The sequence below is a fragment of the Prionailurus bengalensis genome, chromosome A2, assembly GCF_016509475.1.
Source record: "Prionailurus bengalensis isolate Pbe53 chromosome A2, Fcat_Pben_1.1_paternal_pri, whole genome shotgun sequence".
Lineage (NCBI taxonomy): Eukaryota > Metazoa > Chordata > Mammalia > Carnivora > Felidae > Prionailurus > Prionailurus bengalensis.
In genome coordinates this window covers 81447656-81470043 of record NC_057348.1, presented here as the reverse complement: position 1 = coordinate 81470043, position 22388 = coordinate 81447656, and the positions used below count along the sequence as shown (strand labels likewise).

General features: G+C 39.0%; 2 long non-coding RNA genes across 3 annotated transcripts in view; both read left to right on the top strand.

Moving 5' to 3' along the window:
• LOC122487805 overlaps positions 1 to 20559 on the top strand; it is a 37019-nt gene extending 16460 nt beyond the window's left edge. Inside the window, exons 3-4 of one of the 2 annotated variants that reach the window (XR_006298476.1) lie at positions 23 to 204; positions 20240 to 20559. This is a non-coding gene — a long non-coding RNA (uncharacterized LOC122487805). Of the gene's footprint in view, positions 1 to 22; positions 2320 to 20239 lie in introns of those variants that run through there. The other variant, XR_006298475.1, reaches the window with a different exon arrangement.
• On the top strand, positions 5304 to 7957 carry LOC122487804. The gene is made up of 2 exons (XR_006298474.1): positions 5304 to 7365; positions 7552 to 7957. It is a non-coding gene; the product is annotated as an uncharacterized LOC122487804 (long non-coding RNA).
• Positions 20560 to 22388: the final 1829 nt, after the last annotated feature.

The window sequence follows — 22388 nt, the reverse complement described above, 5'->3', positions numbered from 1 at the left end:
AACTGGTGTCCTTATAAAATAGATCACGCCACATGAAGATGGAGGCAGATGTTGGACTGATGCTTCTACAAGCCAGAGAACTCCAAGGTGGCCAGCATATCATCAGAAGCTATGGGAGGAGCATGAAACAAATCTTTCCCTCACTGCCCTCAGAAGGAACAGGTGGTGCTGACACCTTGATCTCGGATTCTAGCCTCCAAAACTGTGAGACAATTTTCTCTTGTTTAAGCCATCTAGTTTATGGTACTTTGTTATGGTGGCCTTTGAAACTAATACATGGTGCATGGTCGAAAAGTTTGGAGACCCCAGTTAGAGAATGAGAGCCATGGAAGAATTGGTATATGCTTAAGAGTCCAAACTACATATGTCCTGTCTTTATTCATTTTCTATATTTAATAACTTATTTTAGGGCACCTAGGTGGCCCAGTTGGTTAAGCATCTGACTTCATTCATGTCATCATCTCACAGCTCATGAGTTTGAGCCCTGCATTAGACTCTGTGCTGACAGCTCAAAGCCTGGAGCCTGCTTCTGATTCTGTATCTCCGTCTCTCTCTGCCCCTTTCCCCGCTCAAGTTGTGTGTCTCTCTCTCAAAAATAAATAAACATTAAAAAAAAAACCTCTAAAAAGTAAATAACTAAATTGAACAGATTTCTTAGCTTATCAGTACTTCTATTAAAGGCACTATAGTAGAAAACAATGTGTTCATCTTTGTGTTTGGTGTAGTTTATGTTAAAGGAAGGAGGAATTAGGAAATACTTGACTTAGTATACTTTAGTTCAAAACAGGGCCAGTTTTAGGGAAAAGATTTATATTTAAGAACCCCATTAGGCAGAAGTGGAGCCAAAATCAGAAATAGGGTCCTACCAACAGAGGTCATACCTGTGAACAGTCTGAGAGTTTATCATCAGTGCTGAGAGGACTGTAGGCAAAGCATATATTATTCTAGCTGTGTAATTTTCAAGTGCTAAAGACAACCTGTCCTTTTTATACAAGTTATACATTAGTCATGTGTGTGAGATTCCAAAATAGTATGATTGAGACAGTTTTCAAGGACAGGGGTAACACCTTAAACTCAGATGTATCTCTTTAGAACCTGTGTGTGGGTCAGCAAAATCTGGAAGTCAGCAGTACATTAATTAAATAGCTTATTATTTAATAGTAGCTAATCTATTAATATAAAACCCAGGTTAGTAGATATTAATTAATATATTAGCTAATTATTATGTTTCTATAGTAATACCAAATGTATTTACACATTAATGAATTTAACATATATATAAATATTTTGTTATTTTAGGTCTTTGTTGGCCATGGAATATTTGATCATTTTTGGCCTTATTTATGCAAGTCAGTGAAAACATTTTGAAGTCCTACTTTTTAAAAAATTCAAGTGTATTTATAATAGCTGTGCCATCCTTTAGACTTTTTAAAGTAATAGAATCATATCTTCAAATAAACTCTTGTGTGGAAGCCCAGTATGCTCATAACTGCATTAGCAGTGTACCCATTATAGAGGACTGGCCATTTATAGAAATATATCCTCATGTTTTAAATCTTGTTTCGTATATCTAGTCTGGAAATTCTGTACTTTGTGGATATATTTTCTATATTCACTAATTTGTCAACAGAATGAAAAAGAAATTATATAGAAGAGGATAATAAATATGCTACTGACCTATGATCATAGAACCTGTGCTTGGAGTTGCTATCCAGTAGTGGAACTAGATTTGTAAGAATACATCCATCATCTCTAGTTTGGACCCCTTTGTAACCAGCACTGCAGTCTGTGACCTATAGCTACTTGGTCCAGAATATAATGTCTACTATCCCTAGAAACACATTTCTCATTAAGGAACTTCCTTTTTGTGCTTCCACTACTGTTCTTTTAACAGTTTCTGTTTTTGCTCTATTCAGCTACACCTTTGCCACCTTTGGACTCAAAAACCTGTTTGTCCAGTTCAATAAATGTTTTTTTTTTTTCTCTCTCTCTCTCATTCATGACTTATATTGTAAGCTCATAAATATTTGGTACTGTATATACTTTTTGTATGTTTAGATTGTTATAAAAACTGGCACCATATGGAGAAGTTGGGCATTAGCAGTGGAGTCTTTCAGAATTAAGAGTTTTTGCCTTCATGGTATTTATCACATGGCTATTTTTAAAGAACAAAATAAGTCAGGTAGCCAATCTGACTGCCAGTAAATTGCAATTCAGACTTTTCCACTTTTGTCTAAAATATACATATAAAAAGATAGAAACCGGGTATAATTTGATCATCAGTGAATCTTTTCAATAAAAATATACCCAGAGTCTTTATTCTTTTTTTGTTGTTGTTATTGAAGTATAATCAACATACAGTGTTACATTAGTCTCAGGTATACACTATGATTCCACAGTTCTATACATTACAGCCCAGAGTCTTATATCAAATAATGTTTATTGAGACCCTACCATGTGCTCATTATGCTAAGCCTTGGGAGGTGGACAGCAAGAAGTCAGATTCAGTATACAGTGGCAAATTAAATGAACATGATCCTGGCCTCATGGCATAGATATATTACAAATACACATATATACACACACAAAAAAATATACTAATATAATAAGTATAGTATAATACTCTGATACAAGTTCTGAAGGAAATAAACAGAGTTCTTCAGTGGGAGTAAAAGAAGTTACTTTAAATAAAACAGTCAAAACAGGAATGTGAAGTGAAAAGAAAGCATTCTAAGCAGAAAATAGCTTGTGCAAAGGCCTTGAGGCCCACTAAAGTACTGGGCTTATTCAAGGAACAAAACCTTAAGTTCCATGAGGAAAAGATTTTTTTCTTTTGTTTAAAACAACATATGTTATGTAACAATCACTAAAGAAATATTTGTGTACAACTGAATGAATATCTGTATACCTAGGATTTAGTGAGTGCAAGTTGAGGTTGAAGAGGTAGGCAAAGATCAGCTATGCCAAACATTGTTAAAAATTGAGGGACCTAATTCACATTTTATAAAGGTCACTCACAACTGTGAGAGGAACTGTTTGGTAGAAGAAGGGAGACCCAGGTTCATGATGCAGTGGAGGTAGAGACAGTGGACCAAAGAAATCAGTAAACAACTATGTTAGAGCCAAGGTCAATGGGTTTAACTTCCTGCCCACTTCAGCAGCTTAGCAAAGTGATTGTGTCCAATATAGATCTTTATACCCCTGGAACTCCCATAGCCCTTCAACCCCCAGACCAAGCCTGGAAAGAAATTAACCTTTAGCTGAGAATTTAATCAAGCCCTTAAAGAAAGTAATTTCAGAGTTTCTCCTGAGTCTTTGTGTAATTAAGGGAATGACCATCTTAAATGAAGTCACAAGGACGATCAAGAATATAGATTATTTTATAACTGCCTTGGTTTATGCCCAATGAGTATTTCTTTTGAAGAGATTTTACCACACATACAGAAGCAAAAGCAAGGTACAATCATTTTTGGAATAGTGCTAAGCTAGGGGCCCCTGGGTGTCTCAGTCGGTTAAGTGTCTGACTCTTGGTTTTGGGTCAGGTCATGATCTCACCATTTGTGATTTCGAGCCCCACATTGGGCTCTGCGCTGAACGTGCAGAGTCTGCTTAGAGTTTCTCTGCCCCTCCCTTTCTCTCCCTCTCTCTCAAAAAATAAACATAAGAAAGTTTAAAAAATAGTGCTAAACTAAATAAAGCCATGATACTAAACTAATGGTTATTCTTAGAAAAGGCTTGCCTCTCTCACACTTCCTGTGGCAATGTTGCAAGGAAATAGTTGTTTTCATGGAGACTCTACCTGTTGTTCTAGTCAGTGGCCAATAGAATTGAGCCTAGGGACTGGCAGAGAAGTGTCTGGGATGCTAAGGAGCAATTGCTTGGTGGGTAGCTTAGAAGGACATTAAGACAAAGCCTCTTTTCCCCCAACATATACTAAAAATAACCTTGACCAGAGCTGTGAGGCTGACAGTTGTTTTATAACATTGATTAGCACATAGGTTCTCAGTGAATCAGGATTTGCTACCTCACAGGGTTAAGTAGCCTGTTTCACTTTTGTATTGATCTAGCCATTAGAGTTACTTCTTTCATTGAGCCAACGCTTTTCCACCTTTATTCCCACCTGTTGTATGTAGTTTTACTCTCTCGATCTCTAGCAAATAAGGCTGATCACTTTTGTTGGAATTTTAAGATTTAATTTATTTTGGAATGGCTGCCTGGGCTGCTTTTAATCCTCTAGTATATTACAAGAGAAAATGAATCAGTGGCAAGAATTAAACTTACAAGATGCAGAGGACAAAGTGCCGCCTGTGAAGGTAAATTTTGTCTTAAGATTTGCCAGTCCCTGCAGCCCTTTTAATGAGGCAACTCAGTCTACATCTGTCTAGCCAAAATAATTAAAAAACAGATCATTGCCCTATTCCCTTCCCCTCCTCCATTCCTAAGCCACATACATAACTGGTAGAAAATTACCAAGATCCCCCATTGAGTTGTAAGGTACCATCCTTCCACAGCCTTGACTTTGGCTGTCCCTTTCGCTGCACTCTCCCTCTGTGTATTCTATTCAGTCTCCTGCCCTCCTTCTTCAGCAGCTATTCCTCCACCCGTTTTGCCTCTTCCAGAAATGTAACCTTTGTGCCATACTCGTCATCTTATAGTTTAACCCCTTTTTAAGAAAAAAGTTCCTTTATCCTCATTGTATCTGGGCCTCTTGGAGAAGAGAGAAATACGCACTGTCCCTCAGCCAGTTTGTACCAGAAACAGTAATACAACATGTATAGTCAACTGTACAAACATGTTAAGTTTGGAAAACAGGGAAAAGTAAACATCTATAATCATACCATACTAACACAAATCCATTCATCTGTTTATTTATACGCTTATTCATTCATTCAAGTCACCAGATATTTACTGACTACCTATTATGGTAGTAACTGCCATGCCTTGTAGGGAATTATGTTCTGGTAAGGGAACTGTAGCTAAGTAGAAACAACCACTAAAATACCACTGTTTCGGTATATTTTTATTGGATCTTAATCTTACAGTTTTTCTAATACATTGCAATTATACAGTCTATACAGTCTTGCATGCTTTATTCTACTTTTTAACTTACAGCACATGACGAGAGGGGCAAAACTATTTATTCAGTATTTTTGCCTGTCAGGAATAAGATCCTATTTTTTTTTTTAATGTTTATTTATTTTTGAGACAGAGACAGAGCATAAGTGGGGGAGGGACAGAGAGAGAGAGGGAGACACAGAATCTGAAGCAGGCTCCAAGCTCTGAGCTATCAGCACAGAGCCTGATGCAGGGCTTGAACTCACAAACCGTGAGATCATGACCTGAGCCGAAGTCAGTCGCTCAACTGACTGAGCCACCCAGGCACCCCAAGATCCTATTATTTTTAACCTGAGTCTGCAGTTCATATAGGAGGCCCTGTTCCTGATCTGCTTCACAGAACCTATCTCTAGCTATACTGTTTGTCCACCTTATAACTGGGTGAGCTTTGGGTAGATAGGTACTTCTCACTGCCCAGCAGTCTTCAATAAGGGTGCCAGTTGAGCTCACTCTTATTTAATTGGAGGCTGGGGCAGAATAGGCATCAGTCTGTGAAGAGGATCAGCCCTGGGCCAGCTATTTCAGTTCCTTACAGATCAGCGTGTGTGTGGATGATAGAGGTCTCACGACTTGAACCATAAGACAGTGATCCTGTGGATGTTTTCTCATCTCTTGACTCGACTCTTCTTCCTTTATTCCTCCTTCCTTCCTTCCTTCCTTCCTTCCTTCCTTCCTCCCACAGTCTTATTCTTTTACCTCTTCTTCTCCCAGATTTTCACAAAAGACTACTTGTTTTTTTTCTGGAATGCCACCTCTCCACATGGAAAAGTGAAGGCCTAGTTCATTTGATTTCTTCTTGTAGTTTTACTCTCAGGAATAGAGAAGGGGGAGGGAATAGGGCAATGATCTGTTTTTCACTTTTTTTGGCTAGATAGCTACAGATTCAGTTACCTCATTAAAAAGGCGGCAGTGACTGGCAAATCTTAAGACAAAACTTACCTTCACGTGGGGCACTTTGTCCTCTGCATCTTATAAGTTTAATTCTAGCCACTGCTTCATTTTCTCTTGCAGTATATTAGTCTTACAAATTTCATAGCCTCAGGTGTCCATTTGGGGTCTGTAGCTTTAGCCCTTGCCTGGTTTCTGCTCTCTTTGTAGTTAGAATCATATTTTAATATAACTAAATCATACCCCAGTATTTTTTTTTTTTTTACAATTCAGTGGTTTTTAGCATATTCACAAAGTTGTGCGACCATCACCACAATCTAAGAACTTTTTCATCACCTCAGTAAGAAACCACACATCCATTAACTGTCACTCTTCATTTCCCTTACTCTTCTGCCAGCCCTAATTAACCACTCGTCTATTTTCTGTCTCTGTAATCTGCCATTTCTACTGTTGGTAGAGAGGATAAGTGCAGATGGGGAGAAAGGTGAGCTCTGGTTCGGAAGTGAGCTTCTGCTTCTGATTTCTGCTTATCTGCCATCCCCCAAACTTGAAGTTAAATAAAACTCCTTGCCTCTTTGAAGATGTTCTTCCAAAGATTTCCATCTGATCTCCAAAAGATAATTATACGTAATATCTGTAAACGTAAATATATTCCTAAATGTACTCTTATTTCATAAGTTTAATCTTATTTCTTGTGAATGAGTGATCCTAGTGCACACACATGCACACACACTCACCTGGCCTCTATATTTCAAAGCCTTCTTCAAAGCCAGACAAAGCCAGACAATGAAGGGCATCATGCCTCAAACACTGTCCCCTAATTTCCTGATTCCTACGTTTTCCAAATCAGGCTGCCATGCTTATAGCTTGGTGATTTTTAGATATCTCACAATACTAAGTAACAGTAAAGAGTGGGAGTCAGTAGAATGAACCATGGGGAATGACTTGGGGGAAACAGCCCTTCTCTGCTGTGTATACAATTAGAATTGACCAGGGAGAGACAAAGAGGGGTGGCAGGGCAGTATGAGAAGGCTCTTTAGCAGTTATCTTTTCCAGCTAGAGCATCTTGGCCTACCTAGCATCCCCACCCCTCCAGAGTGGTCCTTTGTGATGTCTAAGCTCCCCTTAACCACCATTGGCTGCAGTGAGTGCCCTGCTGACTAAACAGAGCAGAAGGGGTGTGACTCCCCATTGTTCTGGGAGAGGTATATATACAGAGGACAAACTCCTGGGGTTAGACAACTGAGAGGCTGCAAAATGGCAAAAGTGGTGAAGAAATCATGGAAACCACAAACCACAAGCACCAAGCGGTGGAAGAAGAGGAAGACCACCTCTCAACCCAGATCAAGAGGCATTAGCAAGGTCAGATGACCCTACCCAAGCTTCTCTTCCTTTTCCCCATTTATGTTCCCCCTACCCCACCAGTCCCCTCCCCAGATAATCCTGCCTCTGCCTGGCACAAACCTCCTCCTTAGCTCTCCACTTTCCACCCAGCCCCCATTCCCTTGTCCCAACCCAGTCTCTGGGCTCACCTTGTTGCCTTACCAGGTGCTAAAGACATACAAGAAGATGAAAAGATCACTTCACATGAGTTTAAGAAAAAAATACTCTCCTAAAGTTATAACTACTTCAAGAAGAAAGAAGAGAGCAAGGAGGGCCAATTAGTTTCACCCATAGACTGAGCCAAAAGCAGCCAGGCCAGACCCAATGGACTCTATAGAACTACACCACTCCAAGACAAGACCGGTGGAAACACTACATACAGAGCAAACTTCAGAGACCTCAGACGGTCTGCCTCTAGAGTCCTGGCTGCAGAGAAGTGGCCAACTGCGTAGAGACTGATACAGATGCTAATATGAAACATGGAACACAAATGGAGGTGATTAAAATAAAACCAACAGGGTGTAAGAAGCCCCTCCAAAAAATAAAATCAGGCATTCTGCGTAGAAATGAATCGTGTTGCATTACTGCTTAAGATTGTTCCGCAGAATAAGAGAGTGAAATGACAGAGAGGTTTAGCATCTTTGTTGTAAACCAAGCCCTTGGCCCCCTGATGTCTGCCTGAGGAGAAAATGTACATACAGCTTACCAGGGATGGAAAAATGCCCTTTACACCAGAGTCTCTATCCATGGCAGATGAGTTTAACAACTTCCTTAATTCCTTCCTTCACCTATATATGGGTGAAAATCAGCGGAACATAGCAAATGCCCATGCTCACTCTAATAGACTTAAAGGCAAGGGGGACCAAAAAAAAAAAAAAAAAAAGGAAAAAGCAAAGATGTCCCTAGGAGTCTCTAACTTTGTCAGTCATGATTCACAACTGAACTGCTCAGGTCACTTGGGAATAATTTAGTTGGAAGTTGAAGGTCCCTGAGCTTCACTGGCTCCCTCATCCTCTATTGACCTTCTGGTGAATTGTAACAAAGGACAGCAGCACCAGGCCCAGACACCAGGAGAGGGTACTCATGTGGCCACATCAAGCAGAGGCCTCACCAGATACTCATCTCTGGAATGATTCTGCCCAGCTTCCCCAGTCTCACCCTGCCTCTCAGTCATTCATACCCTTTAAAACCCAGAATGGAGCACTCACTCAGTGTGCCCTGCAGAGTCAGAGTTTAAATATTTTCTAAGGCTATAATTTCTAACTTATTATAAATATTGATATTTAAAATAAACTTACATTAGTCACTTTTTTTTAAATCTGCAGTATTTCCAGATAAATTCTACCCCTCTTTGCTATGGATTTAAGCGTGGGAGGTGCCACCAGACAGGGTTATTATTTGGCCTGTATTTTTCTCAGAAAACTTTGAATCTGCTTAAGTATTTAAACAAGCATATGGTGAGACCATTCTTCGCCATGCCATATGAATGAGATGATTTTTTTTTGTACATTCTTAAAGGCTACTATTATCTGATACTGGCCTGAACCATAATGACAAGGGCAGTCTGTGCACTCTGTGCTTGCAAGATGTGCTAGCTGCAAGCTGTACCTCAGCAGTAGAGCTTATTCTCTCTATATCCATAGAGCGAATATCCATAGTTTATCCATAACTAATTGTATGGAGTTTAAAAATCAGATGTCCAGTGTTGAATAGCATCTTTTGTGAACAGGAATGTTTTGACCATATTTTGCGAGTGAAAAATAACACAGGTGTTATCTATATCGATTAGCTGAATATTTTTTATTTATTTATTTTGAAAGTGTGATGGGAGGGGCAAAGAGAGAGAGAGGGAGAGAGAATCCCAAGCAGGCTGCACACTGACAGAGTGGAGCCTAATGCGGGGCTCTAACTCATGAATTGTGAGATCATGACCTGAGCTGAAATCCGAGAGTCGAACGCTTAACAAACTGAGCCACCCAGGTGCCTCTAGATTAGCTGAAATTTAAAATGCTGATGGCATAACATTGAAAACAGTCTCTCCTTCATCACCTTTGGTCCTTTCCAAATTTTTTTTATTACATTTAGAACAAGTTCCTTTGTCTCTGGAAAGATGGATCCACAGAAAACTGACATTAGTTGCCTCTAGGAAAGGAAACTGAGTAGCTGGCACTGGTGTGGGAAGAAAATTCCCATTGTCTGTCCTCTTGTGTCTATTGAATACTAAGCCATGTGCATTGCATATTCAAACTTAAAATACAATTTAAAAAATAAGAGTTAACTATGTAATAACTTAAAAAAAAAAGACTTTGCTTGCCAGAATTGTAGTAAGATGTATTTCTTTTGATTTTCAATCATTAAAACATTTCTCTAGTTCTTGAAGATTTGTCCACCAGCATGCACTGTAATAACATAATGGCAACAAAAAATTACTGGTAGGAAGACATCAAAACAGATTAATGAAGCCAGATTAGCAAACAGGGGCCCACGCAAGAAACTAAGACTCAAAGTATCCCAACTTTTTATTTTAAAAAATGAAACTAGCACTATGTTGACACCCACCAGTAGTTAAATATGTTACAAATACCATATTTGCTTTATCACTAATCTGTTTTGGTCTTCAGTAGGCCCAGCGGACACCGAGCTGTCTGGGACTTTGTCAGATCTTGTTAACAGTTTCATCAGAATGTCCTGATAGGACTTTGTCCTGTGAAACCCTATAGCATATTATTCTCCCATCACCAGAACTGCTGGTGTGGTATCCTCAAAGATACTGCAGACCTGACGGTGTTACCTGCTTTTACAACTTGGATCTGGGCCCTTTTATGTTTAATCAAGAGAACTCAGCATTAACTGAATTAATCATTAACTGTTGTCAGGTGTGTTATAGGGAGGTACTGTGAAACTGGCATAAGGGAAGGGAAGAATTAGGGCTCCTTGGAGGAGTTATATCCATTTATAATAAACTGGTGATCTAGTAAATAATATGTTTGTGAGTGTGAACCACACTAGCAAATTAATCGAACCCAGTGAGGGGTTTGTGGGAACTTACTGGTTCTAGGCAGTGGGTGAAGGGCATAGGTAACAACAAGCTGGACTTGGGATTGGACCTGAAGTGTGTGGTGGGGGGGGGGGGCAGTATTGCCAGTTAGAATCGTTACCTGGGATGTGATGCTATCCCAGGTAGATAGTGTCAGAATTAGATTGAAGTGTAGAACACCCAGCTGGGGTCTGAGAATTGTTTAGCATGGTGAAAAACACATACATTGTAATTGCTGTTGGAATCGTATTAAACGCAGGGTTCAGGTGCCAAACAGAGAAGGAACTAGAACACTTAAAGGAGATTATTGTTAGATTATCTGCATTTCTAAGTTCAAAAAACAAATTATCATGAGGCTAATAGAACAGCTTTTTTTTATTTTTTATTTTTTTTAATTTTTTTTTTTTTCAACGTTTATTTATTTTTGGGACAGAGAGAGACAGAGCATGAACGGGGGAGGGGCAGAGAGAGAGGGAGACACAGAATCGGAAACAGGCTCCAGGCTCTGAGCCATCAGCCCAGAGCCCGACGCGGGGCTCAAACTCACGGACCGCGAGATCGTGACCTGGCTGAAGTCGGACGCTTAACCGACTGCGCCACCCAGGCGCCCCTAGAACAGCTTTAAAGTAAAAGAAAATGGTACAGACTTTGTAGTTTCATCTCAGCACCCACCCCCCCTTCTGCATGAGAGGTAAAGAGTGTAAACTGGAGAATATTTGTCTACATGCTTTGCCCAACAAGATTTCCAAAAAGCAGAAGATACTTCAGAGAAATAACTATATTCCCTGGAAATAACAGAAAGAATAATTAACAGTTGAGGACCACTCTAGGGAGAATCATGGTAGGGATTCATGGTGAACCCCCTGAATAAGTCCGAAAAGCTGCTCACCACACTGCCTTCCTGCCCTTATATAGAAGCTCAAAGATTTACTATCAGAGCTCCTTTCTGTTTTTGCTGTCCTGGATCCCAAAGAAAGCCACCAAATATACCATATTTTTTTCTTAAGATATTCATCATACTCTATCTAATGATTTTTACTTTTTTTAAATTAAAGTGTAATTGACGGAGTGCCTGAGTGGCTCAGTCGGTTGAGCATCCCGACTTCCACTCAGGTCATGATCTCACAGTTCGTGAGTTTGAGCCCCACATCAGGCTCTGTGCTGACAGCTCAGGGCCTGGAGCCTGCTTCGGATTCTGTGTCTCCCTAGTTCTCTGCTCCTCCCCTGCTCACACTCTGTCTCTCTCTCAAAAATAAAGATTAAAAATAAATAAAGTGTAATTGACATGACAATATCCTGTTAGTTTCAGATGTGCATCATAGTGATTTGATATTTTTATACATTACAAAAGGATCCACATGATAAATCTAATTACCATCTGTCACCATACAAAGTTATTACAGTACTTTTGACTATATTTCCTATGCTATACATTACACCCCATGACTTACTTATTTTATAACTGGAAGTTTGTATCTCTTAATCCCTTTCACCTGTTTTGCTTGGCTCCCCCACCAGCCTCTCCCCACTTTGGTAACCAGCAGTATGTTTCCTGTATCTGAATCTGTTTCTGTTTTGTTCATTTTTTGTGTGTTTTTTAGATTCTACATATAAGCAAAATCATAGGATTCGTCTTCCTCTGACTTATTTCACTTAGTGATCTTTACTTTTCAATGCAATCCATCAAATACTTTTTGTTTTCTACATTATTTCTATTTAAGTACAGAATTGAATTTAGTTGTTTTAATAATCATATATGCAAAATTCCAAATTATAGGTAGCTCCATTCATCAATTTCTGAAGAGCTTTTTAGTTTGTTTTTATAATATTTAGTTTCTAACTTTCATTGCTCTGGTTTTTGTTTTGTTTTGTTTTGTGTTCTTAATCCTATGATTTAACTTTCTGTTTAGCCTAAACCTCAGGCTTGGGAACCATTTCTTCACATATTTGTAAGTAATTGTTCATCCTGCCTGAATGTCTTGCATTTGACTGAACATGCCTAGTTCTTTTAACAATTTCTCATAGGTCTAATTTTATAAACCTTTAATCAGTTGCTATTCTCCTCTGAACATGCTCCAAGTTTTTTCTCTTTGTACAGCATGACATGAAAATTAAATATGGTTTGTTCCAACTGAAGCCTGCCCAATGCCAAATAAAGCAAAAATAATTGCTTCCTTTTTTTTTCACACATATGCCTTAATGCAATCCTATAAAGCATTTGTCTCTTATTTCGACATAGAGAAGACTCATCCAGTTTAACACCAACCATAATTGTTGGATCTCACTTCGCTTTGTTTCATCTATGGCTGTCCTAGCCGGTGTTTCCACATGTTTGTTGCAAGTCACTGGCATATTAAAAGTTAATTGTTAAGTCTATAAAATGATTTCTTCCACATATTCTTACTTCAAAGATTGTTCCATAAACAGTTGGTATAAATGTGAATGTAATGGTAAGGGTCTCAAGAACTAAGACTTGAATGATTCTGAGGGGTTTTTTTTTGTTTTTTTGCAACCTCAGTGAGAGAACACATTTGTGTATCATGTTTTGATATGAAGTGATCACAAAGAATTTACCCATAATAAGGCACCACAGTTTTGAATTATTTATGTATATACATGTATGTGTGCACACACATACACACACACATTTATGAGTGACATAAATATCACTTTGATCTGATATGATTTCCTGAGAGAGAAGGGTAAAATTACAGCTGACCTGCAGGGAGTTATACATAATCCACAGCCTACCTTTGTGGCCATTTTGAATTATTTTCATGTTTTTTGAGTTGACTTTTCAAATTTTTGCCTATGACTAGATAGAAGAGGAAATTACAAATGAATGCATCAGCATCTATACTACACAAAAATAAAATGTCTATGAGCATTATTATTAGTTGACACCTAATAGCTATGATGGCCAAATGAGAGCTCTCAAAGTAATAATATAAAAATCCTCCTTACATTAGTAACGAGGGTGGGGGGGAATCTACCAATTACATGTTTTTATTTTAGCAATAAAAATAAGGTTAATTTATATGGTTTTCAATAGTGTGAACTTGTTTTATTAATGTCAATATAGAGTAGAGGTTAGGGGAGAATCATGATATCTTAAAAAAGATATAAGCTGTATCTTGTTGACCCTTACTTGACCAATTTTATTGTTACTGTATTTGTAACATTATTAGATGAACATTTAACAAAGTATTTTGTAGTACGGTTTTCTTCATTTATATGCAAAATTGTTCTGGGTTTGGTTTTTTTTTTTAGCTTTTTTTTTTTTTTGAAATCTGAATGCATCCATGGAAGTATGTCACATAGATAAATATCATCCATCCTTTGTGTTAATGTGGCATAATGATTAAGAAACAATGCTATGCAGGGTGCCTGGGTGTGTCATGATAGGAAGTGGTCACAAAGAATTTACCCATAATAAGGCACCAAAGTTTTGAATTGTTAAGTCAGTGGTTGAGCATCTGACTTCAGTTTAGGTCATCATCTTACGGTTCATGAGTTCAAGCCCTGCGTCATGCTCTGTGCTGACAGCTCAGAGCCTGGAGCCTGTTTCATTCAGGTTCTGTGTCTCCCTCTCGCTCTCTGGCTGTCCCCCACTTGTACTCTTTCTCTCTCAAATGTAAACAGTAAGAAAAAAAATTTTTTCTTAAACAATGCTATGCTCCTTAATACTCTCATGGTCTTTGGGATAGTTCAGAAATCACTACATGTTGACAAAACTTTATAATTAAAAAATGTTTAATGTTTTCTATTTTGAGAGATAGCATAAGTGGGGGTGGGGCAGAGAGAGAGGGAGAGAGAGAATCCCAAACACCCCCTGAAGAGCCTGGCTTATGTCTTGACCTCACCAAATGTGAGATCATGACCTGAGAAGAAATGAAGAATCTGATGCTTAACTGACTGAGCCACTCAGGCACCCCTATAATTTTAAATTTCTTAGAGACTTAAAATCCAGGCTACTATTGGAATACCACAAGCATCTAGGAACACATCATTTGGGTTACTAGGTAGTGTCTTCTATTCTCTTCCTCTGCTCTTCAGGCTACTGCGGTAATATTTGTATAGATGCGGTAATGCCTTCTCTTGGTACCAAAGTCAAGTTCATCAGTTCTGTCAAAGTAACTATATCCGTGCCAAGAATTCCTTGCACTCTCAATGATTCAACAAGATTTTAGGGAAATGGTCCCTTTAGTTTTTCTTCTTCTATCAGAGCCCTCTTGTATTAGAACCCTGGCATGACTCTCGAAGAACATCTCATTTCACTCAGACACTAGGCCAGTTTTTTGGAGATAATTCTTCATGAAGTTTGCATTTCTGCACATAAGGTGGATGAAGCATTGACTGCCCCTTGTTCTGGGCTGTCTCTTCAAGATGTTTGTATAGCAAACAGCCTGAGAAGACAGAAATGGTATCACCTGGAGCAAAGAACAAACAAGCTTTTACTGTCCATTATAAAAGGTTCAGATTCCCTAGGCTGAAGGTTCCTCTCCTCTAATGCAAGCCCCTGCGTGTGCAGGGAATTGGGACTCAAAACTAGTGTCCTCCTCCCCCACCTCAAAAGCTGATATTCTGGATAGTGCTATTGCTGTAGTAAACCCTCCTTTCTCTCTAAATCAAGAGTCTTATATCTTGTACCAATATCCATGTGGCAGGCTAACTTTTTGGTTTGCAATCAGGGTAAAATCTCTTACAGAAAAAGATTGCTTACAGTTCTTGATGTTGCCTTAAACCAAATGCATGTGCTTTTTTTTTTTTTAGTGTTTATTTTTGAGAGAGAGACAAGCAGAGAGAGACAGAGTGTGAGTGGGGAGGGGCAGAGAGAAAGGGAGACACAGAATCTGAGGCAGGCTCCAGGCTCTGAGCTGTCAGCACAGAGCCTGACACCGGGCTTGAACTCACAAACTGAGATCATGACCTGAGTTGGAGTTGGACGCCCAACTGACTGAGCCACCCAGGAGCCCCCAAATGCATGAGCTTTGAACCCTAAAAGCCTTTTTAGTCCTTAATGTAAATATATCCTCAGGTAAATTGGCTCCACAGTGCTCCAGATAGAACTTCCATGGCTTAATCTTAGAGTGTACAGAGCTCAGGCTCAATATTGGACCCCTACACATCTCTTTAAGTGTGAATTGTTAATAAGTCAGACTCTTCTTTTTATTATGCTCATATCATACCTCTTCCTTGAAATATACTTCTGCTTTATTCTGCCACTTTATATTGCATGTGTTAATGAAGCTTTTTCTGAGTACCCCTGCTGTGTTAGATATGATCCCATTGCATTCAACAGAACTTGAACTCCTGATTAAGGACTAGGCATTAGCTAATGACCAGTAGCTACTCATGAACACATTCATTACTTGGTATGCTTATCCCTATATTCCCAAAGCTAATTTCTTTGATTCAAAAAAATTAACATATATAACATATATGAGTTTATTTCCTGGCTTTAAATGGAAACTTATGAAGTTCAGACATAAATATAAAACCAAAACATCTATTTGCTAATAATCCAAAGAACATTCTTATCTTTAGAATTCTGAAGAACATAAGCCTGTAATAGAAGGGGCTTAAGAGTGTATTAATTTCTGGGGCAGTGCCTAAAGCAATTCTCCTGAAGCCCATTGTACCTCCTTCATATTTCCTCCTTACCCTTTCCCTTAGGAACAGCTCAGAATCTTTCCTTCTACAAATTACCATTTTCCTCTCCCCCCTTCTTCTTCAAATATTCCCACTTTCTCTAACCCCAGTTATGGGCTGAATTATTTCCCCTCAAAAACTCAGATGTTGAAGTCCTACCTAATCCCCAGCACCACAGAATGTGACTAGGGGATAGAGTCTTTAGAGAGGTGATTGAGTTGAAAATGAAGTCATTATTGTAGACCCTAGTAAAATATGACCGGTGCCCTTAGAGGAAATTTGGACAGACACACAGGGAGAACACCATGTGAACATAAAGACGGCCATCCACAAGCCAAGGAGAGGGGCCTCAGAAGAATCCAACCCTGCCAACACCTTGAATTTGGACTTCTAGCCTCCAGAACTGTAAGAAAATAGATTTCTGGTTTTGTAAGCCACCCAGTCTGTGGTACTTTGTATAGCAGCCCTACCAAATTAACACACCCACCCCTTCCCATCAGCTGTGCATTCAGTCTTGCTGTTTGCACCCTACCCTTCCCTGGGACCTTCTATTTCCTCTGTGTTCACATGTCAATATCCAATTTAGCAGACCCTTTAAATTACAAATTCTTTGAAGGGTACAATGAGTCACTCTTCTTGATGATTCCATTTCCAGCAGATTACCCCATCATGCCACTGCAAGTCCTTAGCATTAGCAGGCAAATCTTAACATGGCTCATGTCTAGCAAGAAAGACTGGTTTTCAATCACTATCTTTAAAAATAAGGAGGATTTTTTCCAGAAGTTTCCAGCAAACCTCTTCTGGAATCGAATTGACAAGTATTGGATTATTTGCCTATTCTTAGCAGGAAGGAATAAATGAATATAGTGGCGTTAGTCCATTTAGAGCCCATCCCTGGAGCTAGGAATTTGACTAGTAGCATCTGTAAGTCTCATAGGCTACAAGGGCAAGGGATAGGTACCTGGACAAAGGATCTGTTAGGAGGAAGAGGAAAATAGATACTCCAACCAGCATTGTCCGTTGTACCCAAAATACTGTTCTGACAAATTGATAATTTAAAAAAATGATGTTTATATAGCACTTACTATTCTAGATTAATTTTATGTGTTATAAATAGCATGTAAGATAGATACCTTTAGTGTTGTTTTTTTTTTTTAACAATTATACTTATTTAAGTAATCTCTGTACCCAACATGGAACTTGAACTCATGACCCCAAATTGAGAGTAGCATGCACTTCCAATTGACCCAGCCAGGTGCCCCTATTGTTCTTTTTTTTAATTTCAGTTTATGTAAAGTAAAACAAAAAACAAAAGCAATTCTCCCATTTCCCCCACCCTCTCACCTCCGCCTCTGGCAACCACCAATCAGTTCTCTGTGTCTATGATATATATATAACACATATCTAATATATATATTAGATTCCACATATAGGAGAGATTATACAGCGTTTGTCTGATTCATTTCATTTAGCATATTGTCCTCAAGGTCCATCCATTCATTTTGTCACAAATGGTAAGATTTCATTCCTTTCCATGGCCAAACAATATTCCATTGTATGCATATGTGTGTGTGTGTGTGTGTGTGTGTGTTGTGTGTATACATATACAGTAAAACCTTGATTTTTGAGCGTAATTCAAAGCACTCATATATCAATTTCAAGAACCACTGACTTAGTTGTGATCATGTGATATTCTGTGTCACATACTGCTTGTATTGCAAGACATCACTCATTTATCAGTGATTTATAATAAATTATCAAAATTTATTAGAAATATTTGCTCATCTTGAGGAACATTGACAGAACAAGTTACTCATAAGCCAAGGTTTTACTGTAGATATATCACATATTCTTTATTCATCCACTGATTGAAACTTAAGTTGTTTCCATATCTTGGATATTGCAAATGATGCTGCAGTAAACATAGGGGTGCATATATCTTTTAAAATTAATGTTTTTGTTTTCTTTGGGTAAATACCTAGAAGTGGAATGCTGGATCATATGGTAGTTTCATTTTTAATTTTTGGAGGAAGCTGTTGTCCATGGTAGCTGCACCAATTTTTATTTCTGCCAATAGTGCACGAGGGTTTCCTTTACTCCACATTCTTGCCAACACTTGTTATTTCTAGTCTTTTTGATAATAGTCATTCTAACGTGTGTGAAGTGATATCTCACTGTGATTTTGACTTACATTTCCTTGGTGATTACTGATGTTGAACATCTTTCTATGTACCTGTTGGCCATCTGTATGTTTTTGGAAAAAGGTCTTTTCAGATTTTCTGCCCATTTTTTTTTAACATTTTTTATTTTATTTTTGAGACAGAGACAGAGAATGAACGGGGGAGGGTCAGAGAGAGAGGGAGACACAGAATCTGAAACAGGCTCCAGGCTCTGAGATGTCGGCACAGAGCCCAACGCGGGGCTCGAACTCATGGACCGCGAGATCATGACCTGAGCTGAAGTCGGCTGCTTGACCGACTGAGCCACCCAGGTGCCCCTTCTGCCCATTTTTAATATGGTTGTTATTTTGCTATTGAGTTGTATGAGTTCTTTATATATTTTGGATATTGGCCTCTTAAGAGATATCTGATTTGCAAATATGTTCTTGCATTCAGTATATTGCCTTTTCATTTTGTTGATAGTTTCCTTTGTTGTGCAGAAGCTTTTTTTAGTTTGATGTAGTCTTATTTGTTTATTTTTGCTTTTGTTGCTTTTACTTCTGGTATCCTTATTCTACAAATTATGAAATTGAGAGCACTCAAATGACTTGCACTGATATTGCATAAAGATTAATTACTGGCAGATTTTACAATAATTTTATTAGCACAGTCCATTTATTTGGGGATGGTGGGATGTGAACCTCAGAGTCAATCCTTGTTTGATTTTGTGGCTTGTATATAAGATCCTCCTACAAGTAGTAAATTATAATTTAAAAAATAATTCAGGTAATTATTCAGAATATGAAATGTAACAATAGCCAAAAGGAGGAAATAGCATAAATTCCCATTCGTAAGTAATGGATGAACAAAATGTGGTAAATCCATGCAATGTGGTATTACTGGCCTTAAAAGAGAGTGAAGTCCTGATACATGCTACAACATGGATAAACCTTGGAAACTTTATACTAAGTAAAACAAGCCAGACTCAAAGAACACATATTGTGTGATATCATTTATTTATTTATTTTTAATATTTATTTATTTTTGAGACAGAGAGAGACAGAGGCAGAGCGTGAGTGGGAGAGGGGCAGAGAGAGAGAAGGAGACACAGAATCTGAAGCAGGCTCTAGGCTCTGAGCTGTCAGCACAGAGCCCAATGTGGGGTTTGAACTCACGAATGGCAAAATCACGACCTATGCCGAAGTCAGACATTTAACCAACTGAGCAACCCAGGTGCCCCTGTGTAATATCATTTGTATAAAGTGACTAGATTAGTCAAATTCACACAGGTGAAAATAGAATGGTAGTTATCAGGGGCTCCAGGGAAAGGGTAATAGGCAGTTATTGTTTAATAGGTAAAGAGTTTTAGGTCAGGTGATGAAAAAGTTTGGGAGATGGATGGTAGTGATGGCTGCACAATCGTGTGAATGTACTTGATGTCACTGAACTGTACACTTAAGAATGGTTAAGGGGCGCCTGGGTGACGCAGTCGGTTAAGCGTCCGACTTCAGCCAGGTCACTATCTCACGGTCCGTGAGTTTGAGCCCCGCGTCGGGCTCTGGGCTGATGGCTCAGAGCCTGGAGCCTGTTTCCGATTCTGTGTCTCCCTCTCTCTCTGCCCCTCCCCCGTTCATGCTCTGTCTCTCTCTGTCCCAAAAATAAATAAAAATGTTGAAAAAAAAATTAAAAAAAAAAAAAAGAATGGTTAAAATGGATATTTTGCCACAATAAAAGAAGAAAGAATATGTAATGTGGGAGACTATTAAGATCTCTGAGTATCCATTCTTATGACACCCTCCCCACTGTACACTGGATGAGAGGTGAGCACCTGGCTGCCTAGCCAGGGACATTTCCCAGCTTCCCTTGCAACTCAATGTGGCCATGTAAACTAGGTTTTGACTGATAAATATGAATAGAAATGATAGGTGTAGTTTCTGCTTCGGCATTCTTAAAACTGAAATGCTCACTCTTAACACATTTTTTTTTTTCCTTACTCATGGGCTAGATTGCAGACATGGTACTGGTGAGCTACCTCAGCCCATGTGGATGAAGACAACTGAGGGGCCCCTGGCTGGCTCAGTCAGAAGAGCATGTGACTTGATCTCAGGGCCGCCAGGTCCAGCCCCACATTGGACCTGGAGCTTACTCAAAGAAGAAAAGACAACTGAAGCAGTTGCTTTTTACTCTGATGTTAAATAGAATCCATATACTGAGGCTAGTAGAGACACATTGTCAACTGGATCCTTGGATAAATTCATGGAGTAGTCTGTTTTCCTATGCCACACTGTAGAAGAGGGAGAAATAAACATATCTTATTTAAAACAATGTATTTTGGGATCTTTGTTATAGCACCTTAGCTTAGACATTAGCTAATATGGCTAACAGTAAATTTGCACTTATGCATCACTCAGTGTATTTAGCTCCTTATGTGGATTATCCGATTTAATCCTGACCACAGACCTATGATCTAGTCACTATTATTATCCCCATTCTGTGAATAAGGAAATTGAGACACAGCGTGAGTTAAGTAATTTGACCAAGATAAAGCAGCTAGTGAATGGCAGAACTAGGAATTAATCATAGGCAGTTGGCTTTAGAACTGTCTTAAAAAAATGTTCATTTATTGGGCACCTGGGTGACTCAGTCAGTTAAGCATCCAACTTTGGCTCAGGTCATGATCTCGCAGTTCGTGGGTTCAAGCCCTGTGTCAGGCTGTGTGCTGACAGCTCAGAGCCTGGAGCCTGCTTCGGAATCTGTGTGTTCCTCTCTCTCTGCTCTTCCCCTGCTCACACTCTGTCTCTCTCTCTCTCAAAAATAAAATTTTTTTTTTAATGTTTATTTATTTGTTTTGAGAGAGAGTGAGAGAAAGCACAAGCACCAGCAGGGGAGGGGCCGAGAGAGAAAAGAGAGAAAATCCCAGGGCAGGCTCCATGCTGTCAGTGCATAGCCCCACATGGGGCTCAACCCACGGGACTCAAACTCATGAACTGTGAGATCGTGACCTGAGCCAAAACCAAGAGTCCAACTCTTAACCAACTAGTGACCCAGGCACCCCTAGAAGCTGTCTTCTATCAGTTAATTTAATTATATCCTGTGAGAGAATTTGGGATGCTTGGGGTGGCTGAAAACAGGGAATTCCTGCTCTACCAATCAATAGTTTTCTATTTGTTTCGTTTCATGCCCAGTACCTGCATAGGAAAAATGAATTCCTAGAATTGTTGATTATTTTATTTATATTTTGCATTATAGAATCTTAATTCGGGAGAGACATTTTAGGCTTTCTAGGCATTAGACTTTTATGTATAGTAAAATTTCAAAAATGTCTTTGGAGACTAGCTTGGAGTTTTTTGGGGTTTTTTTTTTAATGTTTTATTTATTTTTGAGAGAGAAAAAGAGGGTACGTATAAAAGTGGTGTAGGGGCAGACAGAGAGGGAGACAGAGAATCTGAAGCAGGCTCAAGGCTCCAAGCTGTCAGCACAGAGCCTGACGTGGGACTCAATCAAATTCACAAACCGTGACATCATGACCTGAACCAAAGTCAGATGCTTAACAGACTGAGCCACCCAGGCGCCCCAGTTTGGAGTTTTTTACTTTTAGTTTGGCCAAGGTAAATACCATGGGAAAAGAAAAACCTTTTGTTCATCACCACTACTCATAAAAGGACATCTTAACACCAAAATAAATAGAAAAGTCATTACAGGAAAAAAAAAAAGACATTTAATTTAATTGGATAAAATTGCCATTATGAAAATGTCATTCACTGCATGTTTTTATTTGGAGGGATGTACCCATGACTGGTGGAAACTTTGACATAGAGAAGTAGTGTTCTGAGAAAGAACAAGTGAATATTTGGTCTCAGTCAACCACCTTCTGCCAGGATTCAGTGCTGGGAGTGTATCTCATCCCACCATGTGGCAGGGAGCCTCACGCGGCTCCACTGGAAAAGTGTATTTTCTCCAAGTATACTTTAACAAAGGCATCTCTGGGCCATTTGAAAGTCTTTGGGAGCCTACACATCTTACATTTCTTTAATGAGAAGGCAGCACTAGCTAGGGCAAGAGATTGCTTACATCTCTAACCTTTTACCGTTTATGTCCTAAAATTTCTTCAAATACCTATTTTGAGTATAAAATTATGAAATTGTGAGGTAGGG